At 49.1% G+C, this 6,107-nt stretch overlaps 1 pseudogene; it reads left to right on the top strand.

Moving 5' to 3' along the window:
* Positions 1–1,494: 1,494 nt before the first annotated feature.
* On the top strand, positions 1,495–3,088 carry LOC118591514 (annotated as a pseudogene).
* Positions 3,089–6,107: the final 3,019 nt, after the last annotated feature.

Below are 6,107 nucleotides of genomic sequence, written 5' to 3'. Positions count from 1 at the left end.
AAAATGGAAAGTTGTAAAATCTTGTAGATAAAAGAATTTGGGGATTTGCTTGTGCAGTGGCAGAAGTTGTTACAATCTGCGAGAATCTGGAATGAGTGCGCCATCTTTGGCCATGGAGCTACACTGAGGCCAAGCCATTTTCAGTAAGACAGTGAGGCTTTAAGAAAATCTCTGAGACTACAATCTGCAGATCCAGAGAAGCTAGCTAACAAAGAGGACCCTAAGAGGGACTCATGGGTCTCCCTGGGAAGGGGGAATAGATGAGATCTCCTGAGTAAACTGGGAGTGAGGGGGGCAATAGAGTCAGTAGGGGGGGGGGGCTGAGGACATGAGGGAAGGGATGGTCGAGCTGGAACAGGGACGGAGTGGGAGAGCAGTGAAAGAGATATCTTGATAGAGGGAGACATTATGGGGTAGAGGAGAAGCTTATCACTAGGGAAATTCCCAGGAATCCACAAGGATGACCCCAGCTTAGACTACTAGCAATAGTGGAGAGGGTGCCTGAACTAAACTGGCTTGCTGCAGAGATCAGACCAGTAAATACCCTAACTGTTATCACAGAACTTTTCTCCAATGACTGATGGAAGCAGATACAGAGATCCACAGTCAAGAACCAGGCCGAGCTCCAGGAGTCCAGTCAAAGAGACGGAAGAAGGATTATAAGAGCAAGGGAGGTCAGGATCATGATGGAGAAATCTACAGAGACAACTGAACCAAGCTTGTGGGAACTCACGAACTGACTGACAGCTGTGGAACCTGCATGGGACCAGACTAGGCCCTCTGCATACGTATGGGAGACAGTTGTGTAACTTGATCTGTTTAAGGGGCCTCTGGCAGTAGGATCAGGATCTATCCCTGATGCATGAGCTGGCTTTTTTGGAGCCCATTACCTATGGTCTGACACCTTGCACAGCCTTGATGCAGGGGGAGGGGCTTGTTCCTGCCTCAACTGAATGTACCAGGCTCTGTTGACTCCCCATGGGAGGCCTTACCTTGTCAGAGGAGGGGATGGGGGGTGGACTGGGGGAAATGGTAGGGGGTGGGAGGAGGGAAGAGAGGGACATCTGTGGTTAGTATGTAAATGAATAAAAAACTTATGAATAAAAAGCAGAAAAAAGAAAAAGAAAATCTGAGTCAGAAGGAGTTGAGTCTGAGGAGGAAAGGTAGTGAACCCCAGCACAGGGAGGGTTAGGCAGCGAAGAGACAGGACAATGTGGCCATGAGGGACAAGGAGGAACAAGCAGGAACTCCACCCAAGGAGGGCTCCAATATCATAGAAGCCAAGGGAGCGTAGAGAAGCTTGAGGGACTTAGCAAGCAGCTCCTGGGGAGACAAGGAAACTTGAATGTACAGGCGGGGGGGGGGGGGCTCCAAAGAGAAGAGGGCAAAGAACGGACACAGACCCAGGAGCGTGTAGAAAAACTGTGGAACTTAGTAGGTAGCTCCCAGGAGGAGGAGAGGAAGTTCCAGGAAGGAGCAGAGGGGACATGCGTCATGGGAACAAGAATTTCAGTCCGAGTCTTCCCCAAGCTGAGAGACTTGCCAGAGAAGTGCCCCAAATCACAGAGGAGAGGCACCCCTTTCCACGTGATGAGGCCCAGCAGGGCTAGAGGAAGCTTCCTAGCACGCAAGTGTGGTTTCTATAGTAAAAGTAAACAAAGCAGGGAGCCCGTAGTGACACTTACCCAGTAGCAGAAGGGGAGAGACAGTGGCTGGAGCAGGTAGAGGAGGAAACGCTGGAGAGGTGCCAGTGTTTCAGTAAGTCAATTGCCCATGTGGGGCAGCCCAGAGGGCGTAGGGAGAGAGGACACTTACTGAGGAGGAGAGGGTGGTTAGTTAAGGTGGCGGGGAGAAGACTCCAGAATTGAATTTGGTGGGTGGCAAAAGCCGTCAGAAGCAAATGATCTGTTCATACCTTAGGCAAGACGGATCAGCAGCTCGGTTCAGAGCAGCCAATTCCTTGGGGAGGGAACTCATTTTAAACTACTGTTAGAATTCTGCCCTCACTGCAGCTGCATGACCGCAGAGGCACAGTTGCCTCTTACGTCATCAGTGTGCCGGCGGCTTCGTGCACACAGCACGGTCACGCAATCGGCGCATGCGTTGTGTAGCTCCGTAAGGCCGCCTGTGCGTGTTCACAGGGGACCCTTAAAAAGCAGGATGCAGCCAGGCAGTGGTGGCACACGCCTTTAATCCCAGCACTCGGGAGGCAGAGCCAGGCGGATCTCTGTGAGTTCCAGACCATACTCGTCTACACAGCGAGGTCCAGGAAAGGCGCAAAGCTACACAGAGAAACCCTGTCTCAAAAAAACAAAACAAAACAACAACAACAAAAAAAAGCGGGATGCAGACCCCACCCTCTCTGTGTTCTGCTCTGCCTGTCCCCACCATCTTTCCCTCTCACCGCAGCACCTGCTCCTTTCCCAGGCCTGGTTCTTCTCCCCTACCCCTCTTCCTCCTAACAAAGCTCTAAAGCTAATACTGGGTTCTTCATGACCCTGACCTTTCCACTCAGTAACCAGCGCCACCACCAGCGCCTCTTATCGTTCATTTCAGCTACTCCCTCAGTTTCAGCACCAGATGAATGAAAAAAAAGAAATAAAGCTCTTCCACAGGAGGCCTACACGCCGCCGATTGTGCCTCCGCCACGTCTCTAGTGATCCCAGAGAAGTTCCAGCACGTTTCGCGAGTACTCAACACCAACATCGATGGGCGGCGGATGGCCTTTGCCATCACTGCCATTAAGGGTGCGGGGTGGAGATATGCGCATGTGGTGTTGAGGAAAGCAGACATTGACCTCACTAAGAGGGCTGGAGAACTAACTCACAGAGGACTGGTTCTTGACCAGACAGAAGGACGTGAAGGACGGGAAGTACAGCCAGGTTCTGGCCAACGGTCTAGACAAAAAGCTGCGGGAGGACCTGGAGCGTCTGAAGATTAGAGCCCATAGGGGGCTGCGCCACTTTTGGGGCCTTCGTGTCCGAGGTCAACACACCAAGACCACTGGCTGCTGGGGCCGTACTGTGGGTGTTTCCAAGAAGAAATGAGCCCCTGGGCCTTTGCTGTTAATAAATAGTTTATATGCCTGGAGGGGGGGGGGGGGTAAAAAAGGACATGACTGCCCCTGGGTGTGGTGGAAGAGAAAGTTTACTGTAGCTAAAGCGGGAGCATAGGCAGAAGCAGGGACGTCTGGGAGAGTCCAGAGAGACCAGGCTGAGCCGGACCATGTGGGGGAGGGGAATTGAGATGCAGCAGCCAGGAGGCCAAAGGTACAAAAGGGGCCGGTAACCAAAATGGTTGGCTCACATAGAGAAGAGCAGCCCAGGCCCCTGGGTTGGAGAGTTTAGGGTAGGCAGCTGGATATGCAAGCCATACCCTGTAACCTGCATGGACTGGGGGATGCTGGGAGAGTCTGGAGGCCAGATCTGTTGTGCTGCATTAAATAAGCACTTCAGCCCAGGTTTGAAACTTAACAGATCCAAAGAGCTTGTATAACAAAGTTCTTTGAGGAATGTTTCATGTCTCGTAATTTAAATATAACAACAGAGGCTTATAACATTTAACCTTTAATATTATCTCAACTATTGCTACATTAAATAAACCCCAAATATCTACTTACTGTATACACAAGCATATTCCTTCCAAATAAGGAAAAACCTGTCCATTACAGTCCCATTTCTGTAACTGGCCATGTGGCCTTACCTGGTATGACTACCTTCCTGTATTTACCCATTCTGTATCTCCTCCACAGCAGGTCCTGGGTCCTTTCCTAGAGGGGTGACCCATATCTTCATTCCTGAAAGGTCTGGGTCTTCTGTCCCCTGCTGGGATTGTGCTGTTCTAATTTCCCACTGCCTTAATCACAGGACATGGTAACACCAAGAGGGATCCTAAAGGATCTCCTGCCCTCCAGACATATCCTTTCTTATTTCCACGATGGAGAAGCAGCCCAGTTTCCCTCTGGTAGTCCAGATATATCACTCCTTCTAAATACTGTTACACCTTTCTTAGCCAGCTGGCTTGAGGACATCAGCACTTCAAAATAGCCAGGAGGAAACTTTTTAAAAAATTTTTTATTTTATTTTTTAATTTATTTATTATGTATACAGCATGTATGAATGCAGACCAGAAGAGGGCGCCAGATCTCATTACAGATGGTTGTGAGCCACCATGTGGTTGCTGGGAATTGAACTCAGGACCTCTGGAAGAGCAGTCAGTGCTCTTAATCTCTGAGCCATCTCTCCAGCCCCCCCTTTTTTAATAGAGAGTTTATTTATTTATTTACTTAGTTACTTAGTTAGTTAGTTAGTTAGTTAGTTAGTTAGTTAGTTTTTTTGAGACAGGGTTTTTCTGTGTAGCTTTGTGCCTTTTCCTGGAACTCACTTGGTAGCCCAGGCTGATCTCGAACTCACAGAGATCTGCCTAGCTCTGCTTCCTGAGTGCTGGGATTAAAGACGTGTACCACCACCACCCGGCAGGAAACTCTTAATTTCCAATGGGCAGAAACATTCCTTTTTAATTCTAAGCCTAAAGAGCATACAGTTGTGAGAACAGGAAGCAAACAGTTTCCTAGTGGGTCATAGTGAATGGAATCCTTCCCATTTCCACTCCTGGACTCCTGGAGCCGTGCATCCTGGCTGTGGGAGAAACAATACCATATACTGGATGAACGCACAGCCTTCTGGGTAACCTTGCCCTGGCCCTCCAGGCTATTAGCACCCAACTGATGTTTGAGGTGGACCTTTAAAAGGCCATTCCATTGCTCTATCACTCCAGCTAGTTCAGCCTGGTGTGGGAGATAGTAAGACCAGTGGATTCCAAGGGCGTAATCCTACTGCCAGATTTCCTTAGCTATGAAGTGGAATCCATAGAAACAATGCTGTGTGGAGTACCATGGTGTTGGATAAGGCATTCTGTAAGTATGTCCCTGGATGGTCATTTTGGCAGAGGCATTAACATCCAGGAAAGGCAAACCCATAGCCAGAAAAACCACCTATCCCAGTAGGGAAAAAGGCTGTCTCCTCCACTATGGAAGTGGTCCGGTGTGGAAGTGGTCCGGTGTGGAAGTGGTCCAGTCCATCTGCTGCAAGGGAAATAATGCCATACTGGGGGCTCCTGCCAAATCAAAATCAGTTACAAGCTTTCTTACTTCAAGAGAGAAGAGCCAGGGCACACTCACAGTCAGACCAAAGTCTGCAGTGAGGAGTCAGTGTCAGACATCTGGGACTCGTGATCATCCAAGTTCCAATGGGTTTGCACAGCACACACAGCAGAAGCCATGGAGGAACGTGCTTACTTGCTTCTCCACAGCCTCTGCTTCAGCTCCTGCCTCCAGGTTCCTGCCTTAACTTCCCTCAATGATGAAGTGTGACCTGTAAGGTGAAATAAACATTTTTCTCCTCAAGTTGCTTTTCGGTCATGGTCTTTAACACATCAATAAAGACCTTGACTAAGAAAATGGTTATACCTGTTTTTATTGGTTTTTTTCTCCGTGTGTGTGTGTGTGTGTGTGTGTGTGTGTGTGTGTGTGTATGACTTTCTTGCCTCTGATCTTCTTTACCTCCGTGTCTCTTTTTATCTATCTACACCTCTTTCCATTCCTCCCACCATCTCCAGTGTGCCAGGGTCAAAAAGGCCAGGCAGGAAGTGAAACTTAAAACTGTCAGATGTCTCTAGGCTCAGCACTCTGAAGAGAGATAAGACCACTAATGGGGGTGTGTAGCCACATTGCTGACTGATGTGTGTGCTCTTTACCAGAGTGGCTCAGAACCTCCTGACCTTTTTATGCTGGTGTTCAATTAAAACAACAGCAGGAACGGGCCACAGCTTGGAAAAAGCAGGCCAGATGCATGTGCAGGGAGTGTGAGACCCCAGGGAGCTAGATGTGTTTTACACAAAGTCAGAGGAGACCACGAGCCTCATGGAAGCCTTCCCAGGTGTAGGGCTAGCAGGAGCCCCTCCCCCTTTCAGGAAGAATATAGAAACTAAGGCTTTGCCATAAGAAAAGACCCACCTTTTAATATTGGCAGGTGGCGATGTTAACCAGAGTGATGGAGTCCAGATTCAGTGATAAAAACAGAACTGAGCACCATAGTTCCTCCATTTCC

Source organism: Onychomys torridus, chromosome 1, assembly GCF_903995425.1.
Source record: "Onychomys torridus chromosome 1, mOncTor1.1, whole genome shotgun sequence".
NCBI lineage: Eukaryota > Metazoa > Chordata > Mammalia > Rodentia > Cricetidae > Onychomys > Onychomys torridus.
This window is presented reverse-complemented; position numbering and strand designations above follow the sequence as displayed.